Source organism: Phasianus colchicus, chromosome 19, assembly GCF_987193195.1.
Source record: "Phasianus colchicus chromosome 19, bPhaCol1.hap1.1, whole genome shotgun sequence".
Classification (NCBI taxonomy): Eukaryota; Metazoa; Chordata; class Aves; order Galliformes; family Phasianidae; genus Phasianus; species Phasianus colchicus.
The window spans coordinates 1,507,826-1,520,625 of record NC_143454.1 but is presented as its reverse complement, the minus strand read 5'-3'; positions in this window follow the sequence as shown (position 1 = coordinate 1,520,625).

Genomic DNA, 12,800 nt, shown 5'->3' with positions numbered 1-12,800 from the left:
GAGAAGCGTAGTGCAGAATGCATGGACACAAGGAGAAGACAAGAACCGCTCCTTTGCGATGTGCGCAGAAGAAGCCGCTCGTCCGAGAAAAGCATCCGGCTGAAGTCGCTCTTTCTCGGCATGCGAGAGAGACGAGACCGCTGCTGAAGGCACACAGCGGCATTCGGGGAGAACCGCGATTTCTCGGCCAGCAACTGCAAACTCTCCGAAGCGGTTAACAGAGAGTGGCGCCGTCCACCCACGAGAGCGAAATAGCGAAATTGCCATGCCGAGAACGTGCGATTTCAGAATACTGCATTTCCTGAAAACAGGGGGTTTTTTCTCCGCAGGAAAGAATCCACATCTCTCGACTTTCTGTAACGTCCTCTCTGAAAGCACAACGTGTGTCGCTCCTGGAACTTCTAGCTGCTTTTCCCTTCCACTCTGTTCTTCACAGAATGCTGAAGTGTAGCATCGGAAAAACAGAGAAAAACGAAATGTCCCTAGGAATAAACGGAAAGGCATAAGAATGAGAGAGAAGCGTAGTGCAGAATGCATGGACACAAGGAGAAGACAAGAACCGCTCCTTTGCGATGTGCGCAGAAGAAGCCGCTCGTCCGAGAAAAGCATCCGGCTGAAGTCGCTCTTTCTCGGCATGCGAGAGAGACGAGACCGCTGCTGAAGGCACACAGCGGCATTCGGGGAGAACCGCGATTTCTCGGCCAGCAACTGCAAACTCTCCGAAGCGGTTCAACGCGAGAGCCGATTTAGACGTGCGTGAGCGAAATAACGGAACTGTGATGCCAAGAACGTGTGAATTCTGCATACTGCATTGCCTGAAAACAGGGGGTTTTTTCTCCGCAGGAAAGAATCCACATCTCTCGACTTTCTGTAACGTCCTCTCTGAAAGCACAACGTGTGTCGCTCCTGGAACTTCTAGCTGCCTTATTAGAGGGGCTTTTCCCTTCCACTCTGTTCTTCACAGAATGCTGAAGTGTAGCATCGGAAAAACAGAGAAAAACGAAATGTCCCTAGGAATAAACGGAAAGGCATAAGAATGAGAGAGAAGCGTAGTGCAGAATGCATGGACACAAGGAGAAGACAAGAACCGCTCCTTTGCGATGTGCGCAGAAGAAGCCGCTCGTCCGAGAAAAGCATCCGGCTGAAGTCGCTCTTTCTCGGCATGCGAGAGAGACGAGACCGCTGCTGAAGGCACACAGCGGCATTCGGGGAGAACCGCGATTTCTCGGCCAGCAACTGCAAACTCTCCGAAGCGGTTAACAGAGAGTGGCGCCGTCCACCCACGAGAGCGAAATAGCGAAATTGCCATGCCGAGAACGTGCGATTTCAGAATACTGCATTGCCTGAAAACAGGGGGTTTTTTCTCCGCAGGAAAGAATCCACATCTCTCGACTTTCTGTAACGTCCTCTCTGAAAGCACAACGTGTGTCGCTCCTGGAACTTCTAGCTGCTTTTCCCTTCCACTCTGTTCTTCACAGAATGCTGAAGTGTAGCATCGGAAAAACAGAGAAAAACGAAATGTCCCTAGGAATAAACGGAAAGGCATAAGAATGAGAGAGAAGCGTAGTGCAGAATGCATGGACACAAGGAGAAGACAAGAACCGCTCCTTTGCGATGTGCGCAGAAGAAGCCGCTCGTCCGAGAAAAGCATCCGGCTGAAGTCGCTCTTTCTCGGCATGCGAGAGAGACGAGACCGCTGCTGAAGGCACACAGCGGCATTCGGGGAGAACCGCGATTTCTCGACCAGCAACTGCAAACTCTCCGAAGCGGTTCAACGCGAGAGCCGATTTAGACGTGCGTGAGCGAAATAACGGAACTGTGATGCCAAGAACGTGTGAATTCTGCATACTGCATTGCCTGAAAACAGGGGGTTTTTTCTCCGCAGGAAAGAATCCACATCTCTCGACTTTCTGTAACGTCCTCTCTGAAAGCACAACGTGTGTCGCTCCTGGAACTTCTAGCTGCCTTATTAGAGGGGCTTTTCCCTTCCACTCTGTTCTTCACAGAATGCTGAAGTGTAGCATCGGAAAAACAGAGAAAAACGAAATGTCCCTAGGAATAAACGGAAAGGCATAAGAATGAGAGAGAAGCGTAGTGCAGAATGCATGGACACAAGGAGAAGACAAGAACCGCTCCTTTGCGATGTGCGCAGAAGAAGCCGCTCGTCCGAGAAAAGCATCCGGCTGAAGTCGCTCTTTCTCGGCATGCGAGAGAGACGAGACCGCTGCTGAAGGCACACAGCGGCATTCGGGGAGAACCGCGATTTCTCGACCAGCAACTGCAAACTCTCCGAAGCGGTTCAACGCGAGAGCCGATTTAGACGTGCGTGAGGGAAATAACGGAACTGTGATGCCGAGAACGTGCGATTTCAGAATACTGCATTTCCTGAAAACAGGGTTTTTTTTCTCCGCAGGAAAGAATCCACATCTCTCGACTTTCTGTAACGTCCTCTCTGAAAGCACAACGTGTGTCGCTCCTGGAACTTCTAGCTGCCTTATTAGAGGGGCTTTTCCCTTCCACTCTGTTCTTCACAGAATGCTGAAGTGTAGCATCGGAAAAACAGAGAAAAACGAAATGTCCCTAGGAATAAACGGAAAGGCATAAGAATGAGAGAGAAGCGTAGTGCAGAATGCATGGACACAAGGAGAAGACAAGAACCGCTCCTTTGCGATGTGCGCAGAAGAAGCCGCTCGTCCGAGAAAAGCATCCGGCTGAAGTCGCTCTTTCTCGGCATGCGAGAGAGACGAGACCGCTGCTGAAGGCACACAGCGGCATTCGGGGAGAACCGCGATTTCTCGACCAGCAACTGCAAACTCTCCGAAGCGGTTCAACGCGAGAGCCGATTTAGACGTGCGTGAGCGAAATAACGGAACTGTGATGCCAAGAACGTGTGAATTCTGCATACTGCATTGCCTGAAAACAGGGGGTTTTTTCTCCGCAGGAAAGAATCCACATCTCTCGACTTTCTGTAACGTCCTCTCTGAAAGCACAACGTGTGTCGCTCCTGGAACTTCTAGCTGCCTTATTAGAGGGGCTTTTCCCTTCCACTCTGTTCTTCACAGAATGCTGAAGTGTAGCATCGGAAAAACAGAGAAAAACGAAATGTCCCTAGGAATAAACGGAAAGGCATAAGAATGAGAGAGAAGCGTAGTGCAGAATGCATGGACACAAGGAGAAGACAAGAACCGCTCCTTTGCGATGTGCGCAGAAGAAGCCGCTCGTCCGAGAAAAGCATCCGGCTGAAGTCGCTCTTTCTCGGCATGCGAGAGAGACGAGACCGCTGCTGAAGGCACACAGCGGCATTCGGGGAGAAGTGCGATTTCTCGGCCAGCAACTGCAAACTCTCCGAAGCGGTTAACAGAGAGTGGCGCCGTCCACCCACGAGAGCGAAATAGCGAAATTGCCATGCCGAGAACGTGCGATTTCAGAATACTGCATTTCCTGAAAACAGGGGGTTTTTTCTCCGCAGGAAAGAATCCACATCTCTCGACTTTCTGTAACGTCCTCTCTGAAAGCACAACGTGTGTCGCTCCTGGAACTTCTAGCTGCTTTTCCCTTCCACTCTGTTCTTCACAGAATGCTGAAGTGTAGCATCGGAAAAACAGAGAAAAACGAAATGTCCCTAGGAATAAACGGAAAGGCATAAGAATGAGAGAGAAGCGTAGTGCAGAATGCATGGACACAAGGAGAAGACAAGAACCGCTCCTTTGCGATGTGCGCAGAAGAAGCCGCTCGTCCGAGAAAAGCATCCGGCTGAAGTCGCTCTTTCTCGGCATGCGAGAGAGACGAGACCGCTGCTGAAGGCACACAGCGGCATTCGGGGAGAACCGCGATTTCTCGGCCAGCAACTGCAAACTCTCCGAAGCGGTTAACAGAGAGTGGCGCCGTCCACCCACGAGAGCGAAATAGCGAAATTGCTATGCCGAGAACGTGCGATTTCAGAATACTGCATTTCCTGAAAACTGGGGGTTTTTTCTCCGCAGGAAAGAATCCACATCTCTCGACTTTCTGTAACGTCCTCTCTGAAAGCACAACGTGTGTCGCTCCTGGAACTTCTAGCTGCCTTATTAGAGGGGCTTTTCCCTTCCACTCTGTTCTTCACAGAATGCTGAAGTGTAGCATCGGAAAAACAGAGAAAAACGAAATGTCCCTAGGAATAAACGGAAAGGCATAAGAATGAGAGAGAAGCGTAGTGCAGAATGCATGGACACAAGGAGAAGACAAGAACCGCTCCTTTGCGATGTGCGCAGAAGAAGCCGCTCGTCCGAGAAAAGCATCCGGCTGAAGTCGCTCTTTCTCGGCATGCGAGAGAGACGAGACCGCTGCTGAAGGCACACAGCGGCATTCGGGGAGAAGTGCGATTTCTCGACCAGCAACTGCAAACTCTCCGAAGCGGTTCAACGCGAGAGCCGATTTAGACGTGCGTGAGGGAAATAACGGAACTGTGATGCCGAGAACGTGCGATTTCAGAATACTGCATTTCCTGAAAACAGGGTTTTTTTTCTCCGCAGGAAAGAATCCACATCTCTCGACTTTCTGTAACGTCCTCTCTGAAAGCACAACGTGTGTCGCTCCTGGAACTTCTAGCTGCCTTATTAGAGGGGCTTTTCCCTTCCACTCTGTTCTTCACAGAATGCTGAAGTGTAGCATCGGAAAAACAGAGAAAAACGAAATGTCCCTAGGAATAAACGGAAAGGCATAAGAATGAGAGAGAAGCGTAGTGCAGAATGCATGGACACAAGGAGAAGACAAGAACCGCTCCTTTGCGATGTGCGCAGAAGAAGCCGCTCGTCCGAGAAAAGCATCCGGCTGAAGTCGCTCTTTCTCGGCATGCGAGAGAGACGAGACCGCTGCTGAAGGCACACAGCGGCATTCGGGGAGAACCGCGATTTCTCGACCAGCAACTGCAAACTCTCCGAAGCGGTTCAACGCGAGAGCCGATTTAGACGTGCGTGAGCGAAATAACGGAACTGTGATGCCAAGAACGTGTGAATTCTGCATACTGCATTGCCTGAAAACAGGGGGTTTTTTCTCCGCAGGAAAGAATCCACATCTCTCGACTTTCTGTAACGTCCTCTCTGAAAGCACAACGTGTGTCGCTCCTGGAACTTCTAGCTGCCTTATTAGAGGGGCTTTTCCCTTCCACTCTGTTCTTCACAGAATGCTGAAGTGTAGCATCGGAAAAACAGAGAAAAACGAAATGTCCCTAGGAATAAACGGAAAGGCATAAGAATGAGAGAGAAGCGTAGTGCAGAATGCATGGACACAAGGAGAAGACAAGAACCGCTCCTTTGCGATGTGCGCAGAAGAAGCCGCTCGTCCGAGAAAAGCATCCGGCTGAAGTCGCTCTTTCTCGGCATGCGAGAGAGACGAGACCGCTGCTGAAGGCACACAGCGGCATTCGGGGAGAAGTGCGATTTCTCGGCCAGCAACTGCAAACTCTCCGAAGCGGTTAACAGAGAGTGGCGCCGTCCACCCACGAGAGCGAAATAGCGAAATTGCCATGCCGAGAACGTGCGATTTCAGAATACTGCATTTCCTGAAAACAGGGGGTTTTTTCTCCGCAGGAAAGAATCCACATCTCTCGACTTTCTGTAACGTCCTCTCTGAAAGCACAACGTGTGTCGCTCCTGGAACTTCTAGCTGCTTTTCCCTTCCACTCTGTTCTTCACAGAATGCTGAAGTGTAGCATCGGAAAAACAGAGAAAAACGAAATGTCCCTAGGAATAAACGGAAAGGCATAAGAATGAGAGAGAAGCGTAGTGCAGAATGCATGGACACAAGGAGAAGACAAGAACCGCTCCTTTGCGATGTGCGCAGAAGAAGCCGCTCGTCCGAGAAAAGCATCCGGCTGAAGTCGCTCTTTCTCGGCATGCGAGAGAGACGAGACCGCTGCTGAAGGCACACAGCGGCATTCGGGGAGAAGTGCGATTTCTCGGCCAGCAACTGCAAACTCTCCGAAGCGGTTAACAGAGAGTGGCGCCGTCCACCCACGAGAGCGAAATAGCGAAATTGCCATGCCGAGAACGTGCGATTTCAGAATACTGCATTTCCTGAAAACAGGGGGTTTTTTCTCCGCAGGAAAGAATCCACATCTCTCGACTTTCTGTAACGTCCTCTCTGAAAGCACAACGTGTGTCGCTCCTGGAACTTCTAGCTGCTTTTCCCTTCCACTCTGTTCTTCACAGAATGCTGAAGTGTAGCATCGGAAAAACAGAGAAAAACGAAATGTCCCTAGGAATAAACGGAAAGGCATAAGAATGAGAGAGAAGCGTAGTGCAGAATGCATGGACACAAGGAGAAGACAAGAACCGCTCCTTTGCGATGTGCGCAGAAGAAGCCGCTCGTCCGAGAAAAGCATCCGGCTGAAGTCGCTCTTTCTCGGCATGCGAGAGAGACGAGACCGCTGCTGAAGGCACACAGCGGCATTCGGGGAGAACCGCGATTTCTCGGCCAGCAACTGCAAACTCTCCGAAGCGGTTAACAGAGAGTGGCGCCGTCCACCCACGAGAGCGAAATAGCGAAATTGCCATGCCGAGAACGTGCGATTTCAGAATACTGCATTTCCTGAAAACAGGGGGTTTTTTCTCCGCAGGAAAGAATCCACATCTCTCGACTTTCTGTAACGTCCTCTCTGAAAGCACAACGTGTGTCGCTCCTGGAACTTCTAGCTGCCTTATTAGAGGGGCTTTTCCCTTCCACTCTGTTCTTCACAGAATGCTGAAGTGTAGCATCGGAAAAACAGAGAAAAACGAAATGTCCCTAGGAATAAACGGAAAGGCATAAGAATGAGAGAGAAGCGTAGTGCAGAATGCATGGACACAAGGAGAAGACAAGAACCGCTCCTTTGCGATGTGCGCAGAAGAAGCCGCTCGTCCGAGAAAAGCATCCGGCTGAAGTCGCTCTTTCTCGGCATGCGAGAGAGACGAGACCGCTGCTGAAGGCACACAGCGGCATTCGGGGAGAAGTGCGATTTCTCGGCCAGCAACTGCAAACTCTCCGAAGCGGTTAACAGAGAGTGGCGCCGTCCACCCACGAGAGCGAAATAGCGAAATTGCCATGCCGAGAACGTGCGATTTCAGAATACTGCATTTCCTGAAAACAGGGGGTTTTTTCTCCGCAGGAAAGAATCCACATCTCTCGACTTTCTGTAACGTCCTCTCTGAAAGCACAACGTGTGTCGCTCCTGGAACTTCTAGCTGCCTTATTAGAGGGGCTTTTCCCTTCCACTCTGTTCTTCACAGAATGCTGAAGTGTAGCATCGGAAAAACAGAGAAAAACGAAATGTCCCTAGGAATAAACGGAAAGGCATAAGAATGAGAGAGAAGCGTAGTGCAGAATGCATGGACACAAGGAGAAGACAAGAACCGCTCCTTTGCGATGTGCGCAGAAGAAGCCGCTCGTCCGAGAAAAGCATCCGGCTGAAGTCGCTCTTTCTCGGCATGCGAGAGAGACGAGACCGCTGCTGAAGGCACACAGCGGCATTCGGGGAGAAGTGCGATTTCTCGGCCAGCAACTGCAAACTCTCCGAAGCGGTTAACAGAGAGTGGCGCCGTCCACCCACGAGAGCGAAATAGCGAAATTGCCATGCCGAGAACGTGCGATTTCAGAATACTGCATTTCCTGAAAACAGGGGGTTTTTTCTCCGCAGGAAAGAATCCACATCTCTCGACTTTCTGTAACGTCCTCTCTGAAAGCACAACGTGTGTCGCTCCTGGAACTTCTAGCTGCTTTTCCCTTCCACTCTGTTCTTCACAGAATGCTGAAGTGTAGCATCGGAAAAACAGAGAAAAACGAAATGTCCCTAGGAATAAACGGAAAGGCATAAGAATGAGAGAGAAGCGTAGTGCAGAATGCATGGACACAAGGAGAAGACAAGAACCGCTCCTTTGCGATGTGCGCAGAAGAAGCCGCTCGTCCGAGAAAAGCATCCGGCTGAAGTCGCTCTTTCTCGGCATGCGAGAGAGACGAGACCGCTGCTGAAGGCACACAGCGGCATTCGGGGAGAAGTGCGATTTCTCGGCCAGCAACTGCAAACTCTCCGAAGCGGTTAACAGAGAGTGGCGCCGTCCACCCACGAGAGCGAAATAGCGAAATTGCCATGCCGAGAACGTGCGATTTCAGAATACTGCATTTCCTGAAAACAGGGGGTTTTTTCTCCGCAGGAAAGAATCCACATCTCTCGACTTTCTGTAACGTCCTCTCTGAAAGCACAACGTGTGTCGCTCCTGGAACTTCTAGCTGCTTTTCCCTTCCACTCTGTTCTTCACAGAATGCTGAAGTGTAGCATCGGAAAAACAGAGAAAAACGAAATGTCCCTAGGAATAAACGGAAAGGCATAAGAATGAGAGAGAAGCGTAGTGCAGAATGCATGGACACAAGGAGAAGACAAGAACCGCTCCTTTGCGATGTGCGCAGAAGAAGCCGCTCGTCCGAGAAAAGCATCCGGCTGAAGTCGCTCTTTCTCGGCATGCGAGAGAGACGAGACCGCTGCTGAAGGCACACAGCGGCATTCGGGGAGAACCGCGATTTCTCGGCCAGCAACTGCAAACTCTCCGAAGCGGTTAACAGAGAGTGGCGCCGTCCACCCACGAGAGCGAAATAGCGAAATTGCCATGCCGAGAACGTGCGATTTCAGAATACTGCATTTCCTGAAAACAGGGGGTTTTTTCTCCGCAGGAAAGAATCCACATCTCTCGACTTTCTGTAACGTCCTCTCTGAAAGCACAACGTGTGTCGCTCCTGGAACTTCTAGCTGCTTTTCCCTTCCACTCTGTTCTTCACAGAATGCTGAAGTGTAGCATCGGAAAAACAGAGAAAAACGAAATGTCCCTAGGAATAAACGGAAAGGCATAAGAATGAGAGAGAAGCGTAGTGCAGAATGCATGGACACAAGGAGAAGACAAGAACCGCTCCTTTGCGATGTGCGCAGAAGAAGCCGCTCGTCCGAGAAAAGCATCCGGCTGAAGTCGCTCTTTCTCGGCATGCGAGAGAGACGAGACCGCTGCTGAAGGCACACAGCGGCATTCGGGGAGAACCGCGATTTCTCGGCCAGCAACTGCAAACTCTCCGAAGCGGTTCAACGCGAGAGCCGATTTAGACGTGCGTGAGCGAAATAACGGAACTGTGATGCCAAGAACGTGTGAATTCTGCATACTGCATTGCCTGAAAACAGGGGGTTTTTTCTCCGCAGGAAAGAATCCACATCTCTCGACTTTCTGTAACGTCCTCTCTGAAAGCACAACGTGTGTCGCTCCTGGAACTTCTAGCTGCCTTATTAGAGGGGCTTTTCCCTTCCACTCTGTTCTTCACAGAATGCTGAAGTGTAGCATCGGAAAAACAGAGAAAAACGAAATGTCCCTAGGAATAAACGGAAAGGCATAAGAATGAGAGAGAAGCGTAGTGCAGAATGCATGGACACAAGGAGAAGACAAGAACCGCTCCTTTGCGATGTGCGCAGAAGAAGCCGCTCGTCCGAGAAAAGCATCCGGCTGAAGTCGCTCTTTCTCGGCATGCGAGAGAGACGAGACCGCTGCTGAAGGCACACAGCGGCATTCGGGGAGAACCGCGATTTCTCGGCCAGCAACTGCAAACTCTCCGAAGCGGTTAACAGAGAGTGGCGCCGTCCACCCACGAGAGCGAAATAGCGAAATTGCCATGCCGAGAACGTGCGATTTCAGAATACTGCATTGCCTGAAAACAGGGGGTTTTTTCTCCGCAGGAAAGAATCCACATCTCTCGACTTTCTGTAACGTCCTCTCTGAAAGCACAACGTGTGTCGCTCCTGGAACTTCTAGCTGCTTTTCCCTTCCACTCTGTTCTTCACAGAATGCTGAAGTGTAGCATCGGAAAAACAGAGAAAAACGAAATGTCCCTAGGAATAAACGGAAAGGCATAAGAATGAGAGAGAAGCGTAGTGCAGAATGCATGGACACAAGGAGAAGACAAGAACCGCTCCTTTGCGATGTGCGCAGAAGAAGCCGCTCGTCCGAGAAAAGCATCCGGCTGAAGTCGCTCTTTCTCGGCATGCGAGAGAGACGAGACCGCTGCTGAAGGCACACAGCGGCATTCGGGGAGAACCGCGATTTCTCGACCAGCAACTGCAAACTCTCCGAAGCGGTTCAACGCGAGAGCCGATTTAGACGTGCGTGAGCGAAATAACGGAACTGTGATGCCAAGAACGTGTGAATTCTGCATACTGCATTGCCTGAAAACAGGGGGTTTTTTCTCCGCAGGAAAGAATCCACATCTCTCGACTTTCTGTAACGTCCTCTCTGAAAGCACAACGTGTGTCGCTCCTGGAACTTCTAGCTGCCTTATTAGAGGGGCTTTTCCCTTCCACTCTGTTCTTCACAGAATGCTGAAGTGTAGCATCGGAAAAACAGAGAAAAACGAAATGTCCCTAGGAATAAACGGAAAGGCATAAGAATGAGAGAGAAGCGTAGTGCAGAATGCATGGACACAAGGAGAAGACAAGAACCGCTCCTTTGCGATGTGCGCAGAAGAAGCCGCTCGTCCGAGAAAAGCATCCGGCTGAAGTCGCTCTTTCTCGGCATGCGAGAGAGACGAGACCGCTGCTGAAGGCACACAGCGGCATTCGGGGAGAACCGCGATTTCTCGACCAGCAACTGCAAACTCTCCGAAGCGGTTCAACGCGAGAGCCGATTTAGACGTGCGTGAGGGAAATAACGGAACTGTGATGCCGAGAACGTGCGATTTCAGAATACTGCATTTCCTGAAAACAGGGTTTTTTTTCTCCGCAGGAAAGAATCCACATCTCTCGACTTTCTGTAACGTCCTCTCTGAAAGCACAACGTGTGTCGCTCCTGGAACTTCTAGCTGCCTTATTAGAGGGGCTTTTCCCTTCCACTCTGTTCTTCACAGAATGCTGAAGTGTAGCATCGGAAAAACAGAGAAAAACGAAATGTCCCTAGGAATAAACGGAAAGGCATAAGAATGAGAGAGAAGCGTAGTGCAGAATGCATGGACACAAGGAGAAGACAAGAACCGCTCCTTTGCGATGTGCGCAGAAGAAGCCGCTCGTCCGAGAAAAGCATCCGGCTGAAGTCGCTCTTTCTCGGCATGCGAGAGAGACGAGACCGCTGCTGAAGGCACACAGCGGCATTCGGGGAGAACCGCGATTTCTCGACCAGCAACTGCAAACTCTCCGAAGCGGTTCAACGCGAGAGCCGATTTAGACGTGCGTGAGCGAAATAACGGAACTGTGATGCCAAGAACGTGTGAATTCTGCATACTGCATTGCCTGAAAACAGGGGGTTTTTTCTCCGCAGGAAAGAATCCACATCTCTCGACTTTCTGTAACGTCCTCTCTGAAAGCACAACGTGTGTCGCTCCTGGAACTTCTAGCTGCCTTATTAGAGGGGCTTTTCCCTTCCACTCTGTTCTTCACAGAATGCTGAAGTGTAGCATCGGAAAAACAGAGAAAAACGAAATGTCCCTAGGAATAAACGGAAAGGCATAAGAATGAGAGAGAAGCGTAGTGCAGAATGCATGGACACAAGGAGAAGACAAGAACCGCTCCTTTGCGATGTGCGCAGAAGAAGCCGCTCGTCCGAGAAAAGCATCCGGCTGAAGTCGCTCTTTCTCGGCATGCGAGAGAGACGAGACCGCTGCTGAAGGCACACAGCGGCATTCGGGGAGAAGTGCGATTTCTCGGCCAGCAACTGCAAACTCTCCGAAGCGGTTAACAGAGAGTGGCGCCGTCCACCCACGAGAGCGAAATAGCGAAATTGCCATGCCGAGAACGTGCGATTTCAGAATACTGCATTTCCTGAAAACAGGGGGTTTTTTCTCCGCAGGAAAGAATCCACATCTCTCGACTTTCTGTAACGTCCTCTCTGAAAGCACAACGTGTGTCGCTCCTGGAACTTCTAGCTGCTTTTCCCTTCCACTCTGTTCGTCACAGAATGCTGAAGTGTAGCATCGGAAAAACAGAGAAAAACGAAATGTCCCTAGGAATAAACGGAAAGGCATAAGAATGAGAGAGAAGCGTAGTGCAGAATGCATGGACACAAGGAGAAGACAAGAACCGCTCCTTTGCGATGTGCGCAGAAGAAGCCGCTCGTCCGAGAAAAGCATCCGGCTGAAGTCGCTCTTTCTCGGCATGCGAGAGAGACGAGACCGCTGCTGAAGGCACACAGCGGCATTCGGGGAGAAGTGCGATTTCTCGGCCAGCAACTGCAAACTCTCCGAAGCGGTTAACAGAGAGTGGCGCCGTCCACCCACGAGAGCGAAATAGCGAAATTGCCATGCCGAGAACGTGCGATTTCAGAATACTGCATTTCCTGAAAACAGGGGGTTTTTTCTCCGCAGGAAAGAATCCACATCTCTCGACTTTCTGTAACGTCCTCTCTGAAAGCACAACGTGTGTCGCTCCTGGAACTTCTAGCTGCTTTTCCCTTCCACTCTGTTCTTCACAGAATGCTGAAGTGTAGCATCGGAAAAACAGAGAAAAACGAAATGTCCCTAGGAATAAACGGAAAGGCATAAGAATGAGAGAGAAGCGTAGTGCAGAATGCATGGACACAAGGAGAAGACAAGAACCGCTCCTTTGCGATGTGCGCAGAAGAAGCCGCTCGTCCGAGAAAAGCATCCGGCTGAAGTCGCTCTTTCTCGGCATGCGAGAGAGACGAGACCGCTGCTGAAGGCACACAGCGGCATTCGGGGAGAACCGCGATTTCTCGGCCAGCAACTGCAAACTCTCCGAAGCGGTTCAACGCGAGAGCCGATTTAGACGTGCGTGAGCGAAATAACGGAACTGTGATGCCAAGAACGTGTGA